The sequence below is a fragment of the Hordeum vulgare genome, chromosome 7H (assembly GCF_904849725.1).
Source record: "Hordeum vulgare subsp. vulgare chromosome 7H, MorexV3_pseudomolecules_assembly, whole genome shotgun sequence".
NCBI classification, from domain to species: Eukaryota; Viridiplantae; Streptophyta; class Magnoliopsida; order Poales; family Poaceae; genus Hordeum; species Hordeum vulgare.
The window spans coordinates 342502076-342524412 of NC_058524.1; positions in this window are offsets into that span (position 1 = coordinate 342502076).

Here is a 22337-nt window from a genome sequence, read left to right on the forward strand (position 1 = left end):
TTTGGGTTTTTCCTAAGTGATAGTTAGTTCCTCCTTGTAGAAATTCCTATGAACGTATTTTCTTAATTTTGTTTGAATCTCATAATCCAATCCAACTTTTGCTATACAAAATTGATTATTGTGTTCAGAAATCTTATCAACTAAGACATTAAGCGTACCCTCTTTCTAAGGTTCTCATCATATGAAATATAGTCTCTAGATCTTAGTTTTCTTATGTCTTTCAACTCATAACGGATTCCCTCTATGGGTCGACACTCACCGTTAAACCTATAGTGAGAAAATATATCCCTAGATTCTAATACGATATTACTAAATTCTAGACAAAGGAATATAGTAGCTAGACATTTAGTGGAAGTTTCATGGATATTAGAGAATTCTAGTAACAACCATTGTGTGAAAGGATGCATATGTCGAAATTGTCTTTCCAGTTGTGCTATCAGAAACGATATTTCATCCGCATAACTGGTAGTTCTAGAAACAATAGAACCTCCTATCAAAGGTAATGATCCCGCACAAGTGAAAAAATCTTGGTTCACACTCTTTCCAATAATATTACTACTTCATATGCGAAATATCTTAGTTTGCGTAACAGGTTCAACCTTATGACAATTATCATTTGCAGGATTATCAAGTTTTTCATTAGCAACTTCATTAAAATTTCTTTTAGAATTCTCATTGAAAGGTGAAGTTCGAAAATCAAGGGTTTCTGCACTAGAGACGGAAGCACTACTAACTTCAAACTCAGATATGATAGCAACTTCCAAGCAAACTAGAGAGCGAAGATGCAATCTAGTGACAAGCTAAACAAGCAAAGATAAATAGTTTTGTATTTTTCATTTTATTATGAGATAAGTAAATGTACCATGAAATAAAAATAGGAACAAGTGAATGAAATTTTGTGTGGATTTACTTGGTAGTTGGTGATGATATTCCCCGTAACCGGCGCTAGAAATCCTTCCTCGTACTCGTGATGTGCATTGGGGTTTTCGTGCAGAGGAACGGGTTATCGCAGCACAAAGTGGGTAAGTATTTACCTCAGTTATGAAACCAAGTTTTATCAAAACTGTAGGAATATCATACACAACTGTCTTCAGCGGTTGCACACAAAAGAACAAACAACTTGCATCAACACGGGCAAGAGGGTTCTCAATCCTCTTGTGTTGTTGTATGCAAGCAAGTGAGGTGTGTAGATAATTGTAGATAGCAAGATAAAATAGAAACAAGTAAATAACAACGAGATAATGAAGGTTTTATTAATATGTTGTGAATAGACCCGGGGTTCATAGCTTTCCCTAATGGAATCTCTCATGGAAAAATTCCGTACGGTGGGTAAAAAAATTAATGCTGGGCAGTTGACAGAAAAGTGGTTAGTTATGCAATATTCACGACAATGATCTTGTGTATATAGGCATCATGTCCATACACAAATAAGACAACACCTGCCTGCACCTATTAATATTACTTCGCATCAAGGGTGCTTCTATGCTTGCCTCTCTATGTATTAAGTTCATGGTGAACGAAGTAATGAATGGAGTAACATGACATGATGTAGACAAAGTAAACTTAAGGAATATGAATAAACCCCATCGTATTATCCTTAGTAGCAGCAACACAAAGACACATGTTGTCCCCTTCTGTCACTGGGTTATAGAAACTCGCCAGGTTGAAGCTACAACAACACACCCATCTCAACGAAATACCGATCTAGTTGGCCAAACATTTTCAATAGATCAGAGAGAATTACAAAGCTATTATAATCATGCACATAGGAATCATATAAGTATTCAGAGGTGACTCAAATATTTATCATGAATAATCTGAACATAAACCCTTACTTCATCGGATCCCAACAAACGCACCGCACAAAGGAATTACATCATATGGATCAAAGCGAATATGCGGCGATCATTGTATTGATCAAAGAGAGAGATTTCCATCTAGATACTGAATATGGACCCGTAGGTTTGTGGTGAAATACTAATGCATCATCTTGAGGGCAGCAAGGTTGATGAAGAGGCCCTCCATGATCGACCCCTCCGACAGGGTCTGGAACTGAGCTCCAGATGGGCTCCCATAGGAACATAGACTCGCGGCGGCTTATAAAGTGTTTCAGGACTCCCCTAGTGTTTTTCGGGTAAGTATGAATTACAATCCGATGAACGTAGCCAGGAGGGCCATGAGGGGGGCCCAATCTATCAGGCTGCCCCCGGATAGCATAGGGGCCCCTCCTGAGGCCTCCAGCTTTCTTCCGATGCTCGTTGGTCTTTTTTTGGTCCAGAATAAATCATCAAAAAGTTTCAGGGCAATTGGACCTCGTTTGGTAAGCAAAACCTGCAAAGTGACAAACACACACAAAACAACAACTGGCACTGAGCATTGGGTCAATAGGTTAATGCTGAAAATAATATAAAATGGTAAATAAATACTCCAAAAGGATACTAGAATGATAATATATTAGCATGGAACAATCATAAATTATTGATACATTGAAGACGTATCAAGCATCCCCAAGCATAATTCCTCCTCGTCCTCGAGTAGGTAAATGATAAAAACAGAATTTTTGATGTGACATGCTATCCATGATGTAACCTTATGCATGTATGCTCATTGGGAAACAATGAATTAACAAACATTAACATAGCAATACTTATAGGTATAAGGAACAAATCATTAATCTTTCAGAGTATACTATCCTCAAAGATTGTTTGACCCCCCCATCCATCTTTATGCTCCATCTGCACCACATTAATACAAATGTCAAGCACCACGCTATTCAAGTCAAGCAATTGTATCGTACTTTTTCCATATGCATCAACTTTTTATTCTTCACGCAGTACACGAGCGTGGACCATTGGACATAGAATAAAGGTGGAATATAATATGGTGGTAGGTTTCAAAGGGGTAAAAGTGGAGAAGATAGTCTCACATTAACTAGGCATACCCATGAGCTATGGAGATGCCCGTCGGTAGATATCGATGCGATGAGTAGGGATTGCCATGCAAAGGATGCACAAGAGTATAAGTGTATGAAAGCTCCACTGAAGCTAAGTGGGGTGTGCTTCCAACTTGCTTGCTCATGAAGATCTTGGGCATTTGAGGACGCATGACATCGTAATATACAAGCCAAGTTTATGAAAAAGTTATTCCCACTAGCTCAAGAATGATATAACATGAGACTCTAAATATGAAAAACGAGGTGCCACTTTGAGGCACAAGTGTGGTAAAGGATAGTTGCAAAGTCCCTTATCTCTTTTCTTCTCATTTTTTATGGTGGGGTGATTTGGCCTCCCCCACTTTATTTCCTCACTAGGACAATATTTTAATAATGATGATCGCCACACTTATATTTACTTACAACACATCATGAAAACTCGTAGGACAATATGACTCTCCATGAATTCCATTGGTAGTGTACCAGGATGTGCAAAGGTCTAGCATGACATGTATAAAAAATATGATGAATGGAAGCTTTGCCACAAATACTATGTAATCTCTATATGATCATGCAAAGCATTATGACGATGAACGAACTAGTCATGTGAAGTGACGATGGCATTTGCATGGCAATATATCTCAGAATGGCTATGGAAATTCCATGATAGGTAGGTATAGTGGCTGTTTTGAGGAGGATATAAAAAGGTTTATGTGCAACAGAGCGTGTCATGTCATGGGGTTTGTATGGAGCGGCGAAAGTTGCACCGATCCTCATGGTGAGAATGGGTGATGCACGGTACCGAAGAGGCTAGGAAATATGAGGAGGTGAGAGTGCGTGTGTCCATCTTATCACATTAGTCATGAATAACTCATATACTTATTGCAATGTTTTATTAGTCTTATCAGAAATCAAAGTACTACTCGCATGTCCCAAGGGAAAGGGTTGGTAGGAGTTAACCATCGCGTGATTTCGACTCAAAACAACACACGGTTTTTAATGAGGAATATAAATGCTCACACATCATCTATTAATATCGACACCTATCTGAATTAATAATAATGCACTCACACCTTTTTCATATCACCACATCAATATCATTAACCCACTATTTTTCTATATCTGCTACATGGTCATTTTATCATCATTCATTGGATACTCATTATTTTTCATCTAGTATTATGACCCATGCAAATTACCATAACTATTTGTCCAGCTCTCAAACAAATATAAGTTACGAACGATAGCATAAAATTTATATAAAATCTACACGCCACCGTGCTCAAAAGATATAACTGAAGTACTAGAGAAACTACTAAGCTCAAAAGATATAAGTGAAGCACATAGAGTATTCTAACAAATTGTGATGATGTGATATCTATGTCAAATAGGCGTGTCCAGCAAACAATGATTGTGGTATACTGAAATTAAAAAGAAACAAAAGAAAACACGCTCTAAGCAAAACTCATATCATGTGACGATTAAAAATATAGCTCCAAGTAACATACCGATGGATTGAGACGAAAACAGGGGATGCCCAAGCTTAGACGCTTGAGTATTCCTAGAATATTACCTTGGGGTGCCTGGGTAATCCCAAATCTTAGGCGTTGTATGGTCCTGTCACATCCCTAACCCTTAACCAAGATAGCATTGTGCTCATGTCTTCTTTGCATTTGCATCCAAGAAGTTTCAACAAAAACAACAAAGTGGCAAAGGAAAAAAAACTCAAAACCCTAGCCACCATTTCAATTAAAGGAAATTTCAACTAGTTCAAAATCAATGAACCCAAAATGGCCTCAAGAAATGTTCAAACTTTCTGATAAATCATGAAAGTAAATGAGCATTGGAGAAAAGTATTTTCTTGACACTTTAAGCATTTTAAATAAATGCAAAAGCCACTGGTTTCAAATTTAAAATTTGAAATCAGAAACTATAATTTTTCCAAAAATGTTGAAAGTCTTGGAAATGTGTGGGGATATTATAATAAATATTTCAGGAGGTCTAAAATAGTTTTTACTTTTTCTTTTGGAGCTGAAATAATTAGCAAAGCAATAAATAGCAAAACAGAAAAACAAAAAAAGAGAAAATGGAAAAAGTCTTACCTGTCGCCCAAGCCAGGCCCGACCCATCTCGCCGCTCGTCCCCTCCCTCACGCCAGTAGGCAGCAGGAGGTGGCCACCGCCTCCTCCGGCGCGGCCACGCACCTGCGTGCCTGCCTGGCCGCCGGTTCGCGCTGGCGACGACGGGGATAAGCTCCCCAGAGCTTCCCCTATCCATTCCCCGCCTCGGTTCTTCCCCTCCTCCCGGATCCCCTCCTTCTCCCTGCTGCCGCCATTAGAGCCGAGCTCGAGCTCGAGCTGGCCGTGCCCCTGGCCATAGGATTCCCTCCCCGAGCATGCCATTAGCTCCGCCTCGTCGCCCTGGTCGTCTCTGCAGAAGCCGAAGCCTCCTCGAGCCCTGCAACGCCCGCAACGCCGTCGTCTTCCTCCTCCGGCCGCCGGACCTCTCCCGTCGATTCGTCGCCCCCAGGCCTTCCCCGAGCCGTCTGAGCTCTTCTCTGCACCCCCTGTGAGCATGTGGTGGTTTTCCCTAAGTTTTCCCCGTTGATCCCTTCCTCTAGCCCTAGTTCCACCGGAGCCCGACTAGCACCGCCGCTGCCGCTCGTCGCCGGTAGCCCTCCGATGTCCAGCTCGTCCTCCCGAGAGCACCAGAAGCTCCACGACGACGCGTAGATGCCGTAGCAGCTAAGAACTAAGCGTGGATCCCTCTGATTCAAAGCCCCGACGACACCCGAGCTTCGGCCGCCGCTCCGGCTCGTCGCCGACGCCTCTTCCGGCGACCCTAGCCTCCCTAGTTGGTCCTGCCAGATCGGCCACTTCGCGAGCTTGTTGTAGCTGCCTACCGCGTGCGTTTTCGTGCTGTGCAGCGCCGTCTAGGTAGCCTCCGGCGAGCCCTCTGCCGCGGGTTTGGTCGCCGGCGACCCCCCTCCGGTGGCCGTCTACGTGGCCGACCATTAGGGCGTAATCGCCCTCCCCTAAGTCGCTGACAGAGGGCCCCACGCCTGGTCAAACCCCAATTAGGGGCTGGTCAGCGCGGGATTAGCCCCAGAGAGGCTGACCAGTGGGTCCCCCCTGTCAGGTTTGACCTGCACAGGTCGGCCGACCTGCTCACGTCATCCTGATGCAATAAATGGAATTTCCAGTATAAAAATAATTCAGGAAATTGGTCAAAATTGCAAAAATCATAGAAATTAATCTGTAACTCCAATGAAAATAGTTTATATATGAAAAAGTATCAGAAAAATTCAAGGATTCTGATTATGCTATTTTCAACTATGTTTGAAAAAGTTACAGAACCCTAAATTGTGAAATAAGGAATAATTCAATTCTTTTAATCACTTTATAAATGGAATTTGCAAAAATATCCAAATTTCATTATAAATACAATAATCAAACACTGCCCTAGAGATAAATCAGTACCATAACATGAAATTTCATGCATGTTAACATTAGGTTGATCTGAGCATCAGGTCGAATCAATTAAACCGGTATGCGAGAATACCCGTTTGAATTGCTATTCGAGTGTGATTCAAATCAACTCTAAACCTAAAACATCTTGGTTATAATAACTTATCACTTGCATTCTCATGCCATGCTCATGCATCATTTTGATTGCATATGATTGTTATTGATTGTTGCCATTCATTTCGGTAGGCTCCGCACCCCCGGATTCCACCGAATATCCGTCTGACGGATATCGTTCCTCCTCTGAGCAACAAGGCAAGCAACCCTTTTGATCATCACGATAACTCCTATGTTCTTGCCCCTGCACCTATTTATTGCATTAGGATCAAATGATTCAACTGCTTTTGCCACGATAGTTGGACCCAGTTCCTTTGCATGACTTAACCTTGTCACAGTAAATAGCCGAACCTTGCAACCTAGCATACCTGGTAGTTGTTTGAGCTATGATGTGCCTTATCCTGCTATGCATGCTATGCTTAGAGTTGTGTATGGTCTGTCATCTGGGAGATGAACAGAAATGTGGAATGTGTTCGGTGAGCAAAGGTCGTGTGTTGAACTTGATTTGGTAAAGGTACCGGTGAAAGGCTGTGTAGGAGTACATGGCGGGTTGTTTCATTGGAACCGTCCTTAGGAACTGAGTTCCGTGTATGTAATCCAAGACTAGATACTACCACATGCTGGGCCCTGAAATATGACCCCGCTCGGCCTATTAATCGCGTAGTACTCGGTCCAGGAGTTGCAAGTAGTTTCTGGTGTTTATAGTAATGCTGGAGGCCGTGCATGGTGCTGACCTGAGAGGTGGACCGTGATGCGGTAGGAAGTGGCATGGTGTGCCAAGTGGCACCCGGATGGTGGGCTTGGGAACCCTGCGCACATCGTTTGAGGCCGTGACGGAAACCTCGGCCGGACTTCCGTACGGGTTACTCTCAGATAGGCGATAAACCTGGACTAGGTACTAGTGTGGTTAACGGTCGTGGCCGACTCCCTCGCTGGGCTTCCGCTTGAAGGTTGCCGAGGTGCATGACGTGCACATGGCGATAAGTGGCGGGAGCGTGTGTGACGAAGTACACCCCTGCAGGGTTATGATCTATTCGAATAGCCGCGTCCGCGGATATGGACTACTTGGAGACATATGTTGTTCATAGATAACTTCAATGGCTACTCATAAAATTGTCAAGATAAGCGTGAGTGTCGTGGACGGCATTTCCGTATGGAGACGGAATGATTCCACGATAGTGTATTGTTGTGGTGTTAGTGGACTCGTGTGCGAGAAATCAAGTTGTCAAAACTAATTTCAAAAAGCAAGTTGTCTAGCCACGAGTCAAATGCTGGCTTTCCGCATGAAACCCCACAATACCTTCTTGATACCTTGCATGAGTAGTTAGTCATCCTAAAGTCTTGCTGAGTACCTTCGTACTCATGTTTGCTTAATAAATGTTGCAGAGGTTGCTAATGACCCTAATGGAGGGTTCTTCGTAGACATCGACGACGACGAGTAGCTGGTGTCCCAGCTACGATCCGGCCCTACGTCGGCTCTGTAGTATAGTCAGGCCATGTGCCTTCTAGTTGCTCTGTCTGTACCCAGACAGTTTATAACTCTTCCGCTGGCTTGTAATTGTGTGACTGCTATTATGGGTCGAGAGACCCTTAATGTGTAATATTATGTGTGTGGCTCTTCCGAGCCTCTTAAATAAAGCTTGTATGGTTATGCTTATGTTGTGATGCCATCGATGTATCTATACATATCGGTATGCCATGCGTACGTGTGTCTTACTTGATATGTATGGGGTTCGAATACCTAGTCGTGAACTTTAGTAGCACTCCTTACAAGGAAATGCCCCTTTGTGATCCAACGAGCCTTGGTAGTTCGCTACTGCTCCGGACACATTGGTTGACCGGCATGTGTCTTTCTTAGCTGCTGTGTCTGTCCCCTTTGGGGAAATGTCATGCGACGTAATGGAGTCCTTGTAGCTTGCTACGACTCGTCTACGTTCGTTGATGACCGACACCTGCTTTGTTCGGTCATGTATGCCTGTCCTTGTGCGGAACTGCCACTTTGGTTTATGACTAGACATGTCGATCCGGGTTCTTTGACATTGGTTTGCTAGCGACATTATCTCATACGTGAGTCAAAAGACGCAAACGGTCCCGGCTAAGGTAAGGCTGCAGCCGTGGAGTTAACCTTGCGTGAGACCACAAAGGAATGCGATGTGTTACAGGCTGGATTCCTATGGCTTAGGATCGGGGTCACGACAGCGTTGGTATCAGAGCCTGACTGACTGTAGGATTACTAAGCCAAACTGGTCGAAGTTGAGTCTAGAATTGCTTTAGTTATATATAAGGGAATTGTTTGTGGAAGGGAATGTAACACTCTTGTTCTCTTCTCAAGATATTCTATTCTGGTCATCCTCGTCATTTCTGCGGGAATTAAGGACTAGGTTACTCATCTTCTCCTAGGCTCGTGTTTCCGATCGGTAGCTTATAGGACTACGGGTCGAGAGATATTGGGTTTCTTTTATTCCTAGGAAGCAGGAAGTAAGTTTGGTGACCAGAGAATTGAACTTGATAGTTGAGTGGTTACGCTATTCCATTTTGGGTTGTCTCAAAATTTATTTTTGAGCATTTACAGCCGTTATGCTGCCCAATTTTGCATTCAGAGCTCTAATGCTTTTTGCATTACTCTCTATTTACAGATGCCTGGCCGTCCTTCTCGTCAGGTGGTACGTTTGACCAGGTGCATTGATGTACCGGGTCATACGGCCATGCTGGTCAGGGTGATGTCGATGTGCGGTTACAGCTAGTACCCCGAGTACACAGTGGAGGAACAGTACCGAGACTTCAACCAGAGCCAGTACATTTGCACTGTTAGGGTATTTCCAGATTACCCTGGAGTGGAGAATCCAATCCATTGGTCCTATGGGTTGGGAGTCACTGTTGACATGGCAGTACAAGATGCTGCCTATTCAATGCTGACTATTATGAGAGCGAGACATGCACTGCTGCAGAATTCGGAGTTCTGCTATGTTCCGGCCTCTCAGTCTGGTGAAGAGGGATACCTCAGTGGAGTCTATTTTGATTCTTCTATGGAGGACCCACTTCTGCAGTCCACTGTTGAGATGCTAGAGAACAGAGACAAGGATGCTCGTGCTCTCCGCATGGAGTTTTATGCTACCCGTGCCCGTCTGTGGACAACTTTGACGCAGCTGGCACCGGTAGTCCAGACAGGGTATGGAGAGATGGAGATGCTGAATCCTGTTAGGACCCATCTTCCGGCTCACGTTGACTGGCCAGCTATAGGAGGAGTCACACGTCTTCGGGGACCCCTCTTACCACCGGTCAGGGGACCAAGGCCACATCCGTGTCCTTACAGATCCCAGGGATCTCAGGCTAGAGTGTTTCCTGATCCGCAGGTTGAGCTTCCAGGTCATGGAGGTAACCTCTATGAGATGTTCTATGCGGATGCCTGATCTATGAGCGGAAGGATAGTATGGTAGTAGCCGTATGTTCACAGTCCTGCGTGACTTGTGGAGTATGGTAGTAATGTGAAACGAATTCCGGAGGCCAAGATAAATAATGTATAGGAAGCTTGTAAGCCTCTGATTAGTAGTTCCACCATTTCAGTAGTTTACTCTTCGAGTAAGTTTGTACTGAACTATGTAAGGGTGTGCATGAACCATGGTGTATATATAGCAGTTGCTTGTTACCATGTTGTTCGGATATTCATTTCCGCATTCCGTGTGTTCAGTACATTCTTAATCCATAGTTAGTATTGATATGATATTGGTCTAAGCTATGAGTTTGTTTGTCAGGATGGTGTTCACCAGGTTGAACCGTGCCCCTGCTCATGAGCAAGGTGAGGGTAGTCAAGCTTCGCAGGAAGACCTGCCTCACCCACCTTCTCTGGTAGAAGTGATGCTTGAGGCAGAAAGAAACAAAAGGGAGACCAACCGACTGCTAGAGCGTATTGAGCAGAATACGGCTCGACAGCCTAGGAATGCTGCAGTGTCCCTCAATGACTTTGTTAAGCTGAATCCTCCAAAGTTTCATCATTCCGTCGATCCCCTCGACGCTGATGACTGGCTGTGCAGCATTTCACGCAAGATTCGCTCTGCGAATGTGTCTGAGGCCGACAAGGTGACCTTTGCGGCGTATTTCCTGGAGGGACCCGCCAATCTGTGGTGGGAGAATTTTGAAGCTATGCGTCCCGCTGAACCAGTGGCCACATGGGCAGACTTCAGTGCAGCTTTTCGTCTGCACCATATTCCAGAGGGCCTGATGAACAGAAAGAGAGAGGAGTTCTGTGCCTTCACTCAGGGCAAGTTGTCTGTGGATGCCTATAGCCACGAGTTCGGTAACCTCGCCCGCTATGCAACAGAGGAGGTATCTACTGACGCCAAGAAGCATGCAAGATTCCGTAAGGGTCTGAGCCCTGAGCTCCGTCGAGATCTGCGCCTCCATGAGTGTGCAAGCTTTCAAGCCCTGGTCAACAAAGCGATCAGTGCGGAGACTGGTCATACTGACTTCGAAGCCACAAGGAAGCACTCCCATGACTTTGGCTCGTCTTCTGGTTCCGCGTTTCCAAAACGCAGGCTGTGGGTTCCAAATAGTTATCTACCGCCAAGATACACTCCGAGGCCATCCTACGTGGCGCCTCAGATGAATCAGGCCAACCCTCCAGCAAAAGCTTATGGTGGTCCAGCTAGCAATGCTGCACCACGTGCCAACCAGGTGATATGCTACAAGTGTGGAGAACCAGGGCATTATTCCCGTGAGTGTCCTCAGAATGTGGGTGCGAAGCAACCCGGAAAGTCCGTCGGGCAGGCCAAGTCGGGCAAAGCGTTTTATGTGAAGCCAACTCCTGCACGTGGCCGTGTGAACTATGTGTCAGCAGAAGAAGCTGCAGAGGATCCCGACGTCATGCTGGGTACGCTTCTTGTTAATCATCACCCAGCGTCTGTTCTCTTTGACACTGGGTCTTCTCATTCCTTCATTTCAGAAAGTTATGCACAGTTGCATAACATGTCATTTTGTGATATGCCAATCCCATTGGTTGTCCAAACCCCTGGTAGTAAATGGCAAACCTCTAGGATAACCTATGACAATGAAATTCTAGTAGACAGGCTAGTTTTTCTAGCCTCATTGATAGCATTGAAATCTTCGGATATTAATATCATCTTGGGCATGGACTGGATGTCAGCTCACTATGCCAAGATTGATACACGCTCTAGAAATGTCCAGCTTACCCATCCCTCGGGTGAGATAGTAAATGTCTCTACTCGAGTTGCCAAATGCCAGCTCTATTCCCTAAATGCCAACCCTCTTCCGGAACTTGAAGACATTCCGGTAGTCCGTGACTTCCCGGATGTTTTTCCAGAGGAACTGCCAGGAATTCCACCTGACAGAGATGTAGAGTTTGTGATAGATCTTGTTCCGGGAACTGTCCCAATAGCCAGAAGACCTTATAAGATGGCACCCCTGGAGCTAGCCGAACTTAAGAAGCAATTAGATGAGGCCTCGAACAAGGGTTTCATTCGTCCTAGCTCTTTTCCTTGGGCTTGTCCCGTCCTCTTCGTCAAGAAGAAAGACGGAACAGATCGGATGGTTGTAGATTACCGACCAGTTAACCTGGTCACCATAAAGAACAAGTATCCGCTCCCCAGGATCAACGATCTGTACGATCAGCTCGCTGGATCCTCAGTCTTCTCCAAAATGGATTTGAGGTTGGGATACCATCAAATCAAGATTAAGAACGGGGACATTCCAAAAACGGCTTTTGTTACTCGTTATGGCCAATATGAGTACACCGTTATGTCCTTCGGTTTAACCAATGCCCCAGCCACCTTCTCTCGACTGATGAATTCAATCTTTATGGAGTATTTGGATAAATTCGTCGTAGTATACCTCGATGATATTCTCATCTACTCCAAGAATGAACAAGAACTTGCCGAGCATCTAAGGCTGGTATTGATGAAACTTCGAGAGCATCGCCTTTATGCCAAATTTTCAAAATGTGAATTCTGGTTACCAGAAGTGACCTATCTAGGCCACGTAATCTTTGGTAAGGGTATTACTGTCAATCCCGAGAGAGTTCAAGCTGTCCTTGATTGGACTCAACCTGAATCGGTTAAGCAAGTTAGGAGTTTTCTTGCTCTAGCGAGCTATTGTCGCCGCTTCGTCGAGAATTTCTCCAAGGTTGCAAAGCCTCTGACTGAACTCCTCAAGAAGGATAAAAAGTTCGAGTGGACACCACAGTGTGAGCATAGTTTTCAGGAACTGAAAAGACGCCTGACTTCCGCACCTGTGTTGCTACCACCAGATTTTTCTAAGGACTTTGTTATCTATTGCGACGCCTCGCGACAAGGATTAGGTTGCATTCTCATGCAAGATCGTCATGTGATCGCATACGCCTCTCGACAGTTGCGTCCACATGAGGATAATTATCCCACACATGACCTCGAGCTTGCAGCTGTGGTCCATGCACTAAAAACCTGGCGACATTACCTTCTGGGTAATCGTTGCGAAATATTCACTGATCACCAAAGTCTGAAATATATCTTCACCCAGCCGGATTTGAATCTCAGGCAAAGACGGTGGGTTGAGTTGATCTCGGATTACGTCTTAGGGATAACTTACACCCCGGGGAAGGCCAATGTAATGGCCGATGCACTAAGTCGTAAATCTTATTGTAACAATTTGATGCTACAACAAGGTCAACCACTTCTCCATGAGGACTTTCGGAAGTTGAATCTTCATATTGTTCCTCAAGGATTCCTTTCTACCCTGGTGGCGAAGCCTACTCTTAAGGATCAAATTACAGCTGGCCAAAAGCGTGACAAGGGTATATCACGGATCAAGGAGAATATTTTTAGCGGAAACGCTAAAGAATTTTCCATGAATGATCAATGTGTGGTGTTCTTCCAGAATCGTTTAGTGGTTCCTAAGAACCCACATCTAAGGCAGTTAATCCTTAAGGAGGCTCATGATTCCCCTCTCACCATTCATCCCGGTAGTACTAAGATGTATCAGGACCTACGCCAGAGGTTCTGGTGGACTAGGATGAAGAGAGAAATTGCTGAGTTCGTTGCTAACTGCGATGTTTCTCATCGAGTTAAGGCAGAACATCAAAGGCCTGCTGGCACCCTTCAACCTTTAGCTATTCCTGAATGGAAATGGGATAAAGTTAGCATGGATTTCATTACCGGATTTCCCAAGACCAAGAAAGGAAATAATGCTATCTTTGTGGTCGTTGACCGTCTTTCCAAAGTGGCTCATTTTCTTCCTGTTCGTGAGAGTATAACAGCTAGCCAGCTAGCAGAGTTATATATCTCTCGAATAGTGTCTCTTCATGGTGTTCCCCTGGAAATTAACTCGGACCGTGGAAGTATCTTTACTTCTCGCTTCTGGGAAAGTTTTCAGAATGCCATGGGGACTCACTTATCTTTTAGCACTGCTTTCCATCCTCAATCATGTGGTCAAGTAGAAAGAGTGAATCAAATCCTAGAAGATATGCTCCGAGCTTGTGTTATTTCGTTCGGTATGAATTGGGAGAAGTGCCTTCCATTCGCAGAATTCGCTTATAACAATAGTTATCAATCAAGCTTGGGGAAAGCCCCTTTTGAAGTTCTCTATGGACGAAGATGTCGAACACTTCTTAATTGGTCAGAAACCGGAGAGAGGCAACTCTTTGGCCCGGACATGATCCAGGATGCAGAAGAGCAGGTTCGCATTATTCGTGAAAAGTTGAAAACAGCCCAGTCTCGTCAAAAGAGCCAATATGATCGTCATCATAAGGCTGTGACCTTTGAAGTTGACGAGAAGGCTTACCTTCGGGTTACACCTTTGAAGGGTACCCATCGTCTCGGTATCAAGGGCAAGTTGGCTCCTCGTTACATTGGACCTTCTCGCATTCTTGCCAAACGAGGAGAAGTTGCCTACCAGTTGGAACTCCCTCCGCATCTTTCCAAGGTTCATGATGTTTTCCACGTCTCGCAACTCAGGCGTTGCTTTTCGGATCCTATCCGTGAAGTAGACCACGAAACGCTTGATCTACAAGATAACCTTTCTTACCGAGAATACCCCGTGCGTATTCTTGATCAAGCTGAGCGTACCACTCGACGTCGAAACCTCAAGTTTCTTAAAGTTCAATGGTCAAATCATTCTGAAAAGGAGGCAACTTGGGAAAGAGAGGATCGTCTCCGACTCGAATATCCTGCATTATTCCCGACGACTTCTAAATCTCGGTACGAGATTCTTTTGAGTGGGGGTGAGGTTTCACATCCCTAACCCTTAACCAAGATAGCATTGTGCTCATGTCTTCTTTGCATTTGCATCCAAGAAGTTTCAACAAAAACAACAAAGTGGCAAAGGAAAAAAAACTCAAAACCCTAGCCACCATTTCAATTAAAGGAAATTTCAACTAGTTCAAAATCAGTGAACCCAAAATGGCCTCAAGAAATGTTCAAACTTTCTGATAAATCATGAAAGTAAATGAGCATTGGAGAAAACTATTTTCTTGACACTTTAAGCATTTTAAATAAATGCAAAAGCCACTGGTTTCAAATTTAAAATTTGAAATCAGAAACTATAATTTTTCCAAAAATGTTGAAAGTCTTGGAAATGTGTGGGGATATTATAATAAATATTTCAGGAGGTCTACAATAGTTTTTACCTTTTGTTTTGGAGCTGAAATAATTAGCAAAGCAATAAATAGCAAAACAGAAAAACAAAAAAAGAGAAAATGGAAAAAGTCTTACCTGTCGCCCAAGCCAGGCCCGGCCCATCTCGCCGCTCGTCCCCTCCCTCGCGCCAGTAGGCAGCAGGAGGTGGCTGCCGCCTCCTCCGGCGCGGCCACGCACCTGCGTGCCTGCCTGGCCGCCGGTTCACGCTGGCGACGACGGGGATAAGCTCCCCAGAGCTTCCCCTATCCATTCCCCGCCTCAGTTCTTCCCCTCCTCCCGGATCCCCTCCTTCTCCCTGCTGCCGCCATTAGAGCCGAGCTCGAGCTCGAGCTGGCCGTGCCCCTGGCCATAGGATTCCCTCCCCGAGCACGCCATTAGCACCACCTCGTTGCCCTGGTCGTCTCTGCAGAAGCCGAAGCCTCCTCGAGCCCTGCAACACCCGCAACGCCGTCGTCCTCATCCTCCGGCCGCCGGACCTCTCCCGTCGATTCGTCGCCCCCAGGCCTTCCCCGAGCCGTCTGAGCTCTTCTCTGCACCCCCTGTGACCATGCGGTGGTTTTCCCTAAGTTTTCCCCGTCGATCCCTTCCTCTAGCCCTAGTTCCACCGGAGCCCGACGAGCACCGCCGCTGCCGCTCGTCGCCGGTAGCCCTCCGATGTCCAGCTCGTCCTCCCGAGAGCACCAGAAGCTCCAGGACGACGCGTAGATGCCATAGCAGCTAAGAACTAAGCGTGGATCCCTCTGTTTCAAAGCCCCGACGACGCCCGAGCTTCGGCCGCCGCTCCGGCTCGTCGCCGACGCCTCTTCCGGCGACCCTAGCCTCCCGAGTTGGTCCGGCCAGATTGGCCACTTCGCGAGCTTGCTGTAGCTGCCAACCGCGTGCGTTTTCGTGTTGTGCAGCGCCGTCTAGGTCGCCTCCGGCGAGCCCTCCGCCGCGGGTTTGGTCGCCGGCGACCCCCCTCCGGTGGCCGTCGACGTGGCCAACCATTAGGGCGTAATCGCCCTCCCCTCAGTCGCTGACAGAGGGCCCCACGCCTGGTCAAACCCCAATTAGGGGCTGGTCAGCGCGGGATTAGCCCCAGAGAGGCTGACTAGTGGGGCCCCCCTGTCAGGTTTGACCTGCACAGGTCGGCTGACCTACTGACGTCAGCCTGATGCAATAAATGGAATTTCCAGTATAAAAATAATTCAGGAAATTGGTAAAAATTGCAAAACTCATAGAAATTAATCTGTAACTCCAATGAAAATAATTTATATATGAAAAAGTATCAGAAAAATTCAAGGATTCTGATTATGCTATTTTCAACTATGTTTGAAAAAGTTACAGAACCCTAAATTGTGAAATAAGGAATAATTCAATTCTTTTAATCACTTTATAAATGGAATTTGCAAAAATATCCAAATTTCATTATAAATACAATGATCACACACTGCCCTAGAGATAAATCAGTACCATAACATGACATTTCATGCATGTTAACATTAGGTTGATCTGAGCATCAGGTCGAATCAATTAAACCGGTATCCGAGAATACCCGTTTGAATTGCTATTCGAGTGTGATTCAAATCAACTCTAAACCTAAAACATCTTGGTTATAATAACTTATCACTTGCATTCTCATGCCATGCTCATGCATCATTTTGATTGCATATGATTGTTATTGATTGTTGCCATTCATTTCGGTAGGCTCCGCACCCCCGGATTCCACCGAATATCCGTCTGACAGATATCGTTCCTCCTCTGAGCAACAAGGCAAGCAACCCTTTTGATCATCACGATAACTCCTATGTTCTTGCCCCTGCACCTATTTATTGCATTAGGATCAAATGCTTCAACTGCTTTTGCCACGATAGTTGGACCCACTTCCTTTGCATGACTTAACCATGTCATAGTAAATAGCCGAACCTTGCAACCTAGCATACCTGGTAGTTGTTTGAGCTATGATGTGCCTTATCCTGCTATGCATGCTATGCTTAGAGTTGTGTATGGTCTGTCATCTGGGAGATGAACAGAAATGTGGAATGTGTTCGGTGAGCAAAGGTCGTGTGTTGAACTTGGTTTGGTAAAGGTACCGGTGAAAGGCTGTGTAGGAGTACATGGCGGGTTGTTTCATTGGAACCGTCCTTAGGAACTGAGTTCCGTGTATGTAATCCAAGACTAGATACTACCACATGCTGGGCCCTGAAATATGACCCCGCTCGGCCTATTAATCGCGTAGTACTCGGTCCAGGAGTTGCAAGTAGTTTCTGGTGTTTATAGTAATGCTGGAGGCCGTGCATGGTGCTGACCTGAGAGGTGGACCGTGATGGGTAGGCAGTGGCACGGTGTGCCAAGTGGCACCCGGATGGTGGGCTTGGGAACCCTGCGCACATCGTTTGAGGCCGTGACGGAAACCTCGGCCGGACTTCCGTACGGGTTACTCTCAGATAGGCGATAAACCTGGACTAGGTACTAGTGTGGTTAACGGTCGTGGCCGACTCCCTCGCTGGGCTTCCGCTTGAAGGTTGCCGAGGTGCATGACGTGCACATGGCGATAAGTGGCGGGAGCGTGTGTGACGAAGTACACCCCTGCAGGGTTATGATCTATTCGAATAGCCGCGTCCGCGGATATGGACTACTTGGAGACATATGTTGTTCATAGATAACTTCAATGGCTACTCATAAAATTGTCAAGATAAGCGTGAGTGTCGTGGACGGCATTTCCGTATGGAGACGGAATGATTCCACGATAGTGTATTGTTGTGGTGTTAGTGGACTCGTGTGCGAGAAATCAAGTTGTCAAAACTAATTTCAAAAAGCAAGTTGTCTAGCCACGAGTCAAATGCTGGCTTTCCGCATGAAACCCCACAATACCTTCTTGGTACCTTGCATGAGTAGTTAGTCATCCTAAAGTCTTGCTGAGTACCTTCGTACTCATGTTTGCTTAATAAATGTTGCAGAGGTTGCTAATGACCCTAATGGAGGGTTCTTCGTAGACATCGACGACGACGAGTAGCTGGTGTCCCAGCTACGATCCGGCCCTACGTCGGCTCTGTAGTATAGTCAGGCCATGTGCCTTCTAGTTGCTTTGTCTGTACCCAGACAGTTTATAACTCTTCCGCTGGCTTGTATTTGTGTGACTGCAATTATGGGTCGAGAGACCCTTAATGTGTAATATTATGTGTGTGGCTCTTCCGAGCCTCTTAAATAAAGCTTGTATGGTTATGGTTATGTTGTGATGCCATCGGTGTATCTATACATATCGGTATGCCATGCGTACGTGTGTCTTAATTGATATTATGGGGTTCGAATACCTAGTCGTGAAATTTAGTAGCACTCCTTACAAGGAAATGCCCCTTTGTGATCCAACGAGCCTTGGTAGTTCGCTACTGCTCCGGACACATTGGTTGACCGGCATGTGTCTTTCTTAGCTGCTGTGTCTGTCCCCTTTGGGGAAATGTCACGCGACGTAATGGAGTCCTTGTAGCTTGCTACGACTCGTCTACGTTCGTTGATGACCGACACCTGCTTTGTTGGGTCATGTATGCCTGTCCTTGTGCGGAACTGCCACTTTGGTTTATGACTAGACATGTCGATCCAGGTTCTTTGACATTGGTTTGCTAGCGACACTATCGCATACGTGAGTCAAAAGACGCAAACGGTCCCGGCTAAGGTAAGGCTGCAGCCGTGGAGTTAACCGTGCGTGAGACCACAATGGAATGCGATGTGTTACAGGCTGGATTCCTATGGCTTAGGATCGGGGTCCCGACAGGTCCTCAATCCTTTGTCCATCGAGACAATACCCAAAACTTGAAAACTTCTATCACATAAAAATCAACAAAACTTCGTGAGATCTATTGGTATAAGCAACATATCAAATACTTTTAGGTGATGTTACAAATTGATTATTATTTTATTTTAGCGTATGGTACTGTATTTTAACTCCTCCATGGCGTATAGCCCCCAATATAATCCATAGCATAATCAAAATAAGCAAACTATGCAAGAAAAACTAGAATCTGACTGAAACAGAATAGTCTCGAGTAATCTGTAATGAAACTATACTTGTTTAACTCCCAAAATGATGAAACACTAGGAAGGCCCGAGGAATTCGTATAACAATACTGCGTAAGAAATTAAACTTCAAAAGATGTCCGAGTAAAATCAGAGGAATTTTGCACTCAGTGTCAAAGTTTCTATTTTTTCATCGTATCAATTCTACTCATCATCCAGATCATCCCGAAGGCTTTACTTGGCACAAACACTAACTAAAACATTAAAACTCAATAATTACAGAGGAAATAATATTTTTATCACACACTAACATAAATAAAAAGCAAAAAATTAAGATAACTATTTGATTGCCTCCCAACAAGCGCTGTTGTTTTATGCCCCTTGCTTGACATTTTGCATAGTTTCAAGTGTTGTCATGTTTGTAAGATTGACCCATCATGGTATAATCATATTCCCTTCTTTTAGCAACAATCTTTCTGATAGGTAAGAAAAAATAATTGAAGGAGATAAATGGCACAACATTAATACCCGAAAGGTCTACTTTAGGAGGAATATGAGGCTCTTCCTCGGGCTTTTTCATAAGTGATAGTTAGTTACTCATTGTATAAATTCCTACGAAGGTGTTTCCTAATATTTCTTTGAAGCTCATGATCCATTTCAAGTTTTGGTATAGCAAATTGATCATTGTGTTCAGAAATCTTATCAACTAGGACATTAAGTGGTACCCTCTTTCTATGGTTCTCATCATAGGAAATATAGTTCATAGATCTTAGTTTTCTAATTTCTTCCAACTCATAACTCATTCCCTCTATGGGTGGGCACTCACCGTTAAACCTGTAGTGAGAAAATATACCCCTAGCTTCTAATATGATATTTCTAAATTCTTGACAAAGGAATATAGTAGGTATACGTTTAGTGGAAGCTTCATGGATATTAGAGAATTTTAGGAACAACCATTCTATGAAAGGATGCATGTGCATAAATTGTCTTTCCAGTTGTGCCATAAGCAAAGATATTGCATCTCAAAACTTGTAGTTCTACCAACAATAGAACGCCCTATCGAAGGTAATGATCCGGCACAAGTGAAAAAAAAATCTAGGATCACACTCTTTCCAATAATATTACTACTTCCTATGCAGAATGTCTTAGTTTGTATAACAGGTTCAACCTTAGGGCAATTATCATTTGCAAGATTATCAAGTTTGTCATTAGAAATTTCATCAAAATTTCTTTTAGCATTTTCATTGCAAGGTGAAGTTGGCAAATCAAGGGTTTCCGCACTAGAGGTGGAAGGACTACTATCTTCAAACTCTGATATGATAGCAACTTCCAAGCAAACTAGAGAGCGAAGATGCAATCTAGTGACAAGCTAAATAAGCAAAGATAAATATTCTTGTATTTTTTATGACACAACTAAATATACCGGAAGTGAATGAATTTTTTTCCGGGAGTTACTTGGTAATTGGTAATGATATTCCCTGACAACGGCGCCAGAAATCCTTCCTAATACTCGTGATCTGCATTGGGTTATCGCGACACAAAGTAGGTAAGTATTTCCCTTAGTTATGAAACAAAGGTTTATCCTACCAATAGGAATGCCAAGCACAACCATCTTCGGCGGGTGTAGACAAAAGAACAAACAACTTTCACCCAACGCGGGCAATAGGATTGTAAATCCTCCTGTCTTGTTATATGCAAGCAAGTGAGGTGTGTAGATAATTGTAGATAGCAACATAAAATGAAAACTAGTAAATAACAGCAAGGTAATTAAGGTTTTATTAATATGTTGTGAATAGACCCGTGCACCAAAGCTTTCCCTAAGGGCATCTCTCATGGAAAAATAACATAATGTGGGTAAACAAATTACTGTTGGGCAATTGACGAAAAAGTAGATAGTTATGCGATATTCACGGCAATGATCATGTGTATATAGACATCACATCCAGACGCAAATAGGATGACTCCTTCCTGCACCTATTAGTATTACTTCACTTCAAGAACACTTCTATGCTTGCCTCTCAACGTATTAAGTTCATGACGAATAAAGTAATGCATGGAGTAAGATGACATGATGTAGAAAAAGTAAACTCAAGCAATATGAATAAGGCCCATATTTTTATCCTTAGTAGTAGCAACACAAAGACACATCTTGTCGCCTTCTGTCACTAGGATATATAAACTCGCCACATTGAACCTAAGACAACACACCTCTCTCACCAAAGAAATACCAATCTAGTTGGCCAAACTATTTCAATAGACCGGAGACCATAACGAAGCTATCATAATAATGCACATAAGAATCATATAAGTATTCATAGGTTATTCAAATATTTATCATGAATATTCTAAACATAAACCCACAATTCATCGGATCCCAAGAAACACATCGCACAGAAGGAATTACATCATATGGATCAAAGTGAAGATGCAATAATCAAAGCGAAGATTGGCATCTAGTTACTGGCTATGTACATGTAGGTCTATGGTGAATTACTCACACATCATCATGAGGGTAGCAAGTTTTATGAATATGCCCTCCGTGATTGATCCCCCTCCGGCAGGGTGCCTTAACGGAGCTCTAGTGTCCTCCCGTCGAAATAGAGACTTTTGGTGGTGTAAAAAGTGTTTCGAGACTCCCGTGGTGTTTTTACGGTAAATAAGAAATTATAAGACAAAGAACCGAGTTGGAAGGGCCATGAGGGGGCACAAGCTATGAGGCCTTGCATTGATAGCTCGTGGGCCCCTCGTGAGTCGTCCACCTTTCTTCCAATGCGTGTTGGTCTTCTTTTGGTCTATAAAAATCATCAAAAAGTTTTTGGCAATTGGACCTCGTTAGGTATGGAAAACCTGTAAAGTGAAAAACACCGAAAAACAACAACTGGCACTGAGAACTGGGTTAGTAGGTTAATGCTCAAAAATAATATAAAATGGTAAATAAATACTCCAAAAGCATGCTAGAATGATAATATATCAGCATGGGACAATAAAAAATTATAGATACATTGGAGACGTATTAACCAACATGACGAAGGAAACTTATTATACCTTTGATATCTCTTGGGCAAGGTATTTCCTCTATTGCATCAACTTTGGCCATATCCACCTCAATACCCCGATCACAAATTTTATGCCCAAGCATTATACCTTCATTCACCATAAAGTGGTACTTCTCTCAATTCAAGACGAGATTAGTTTCTTCACATGTGTGCA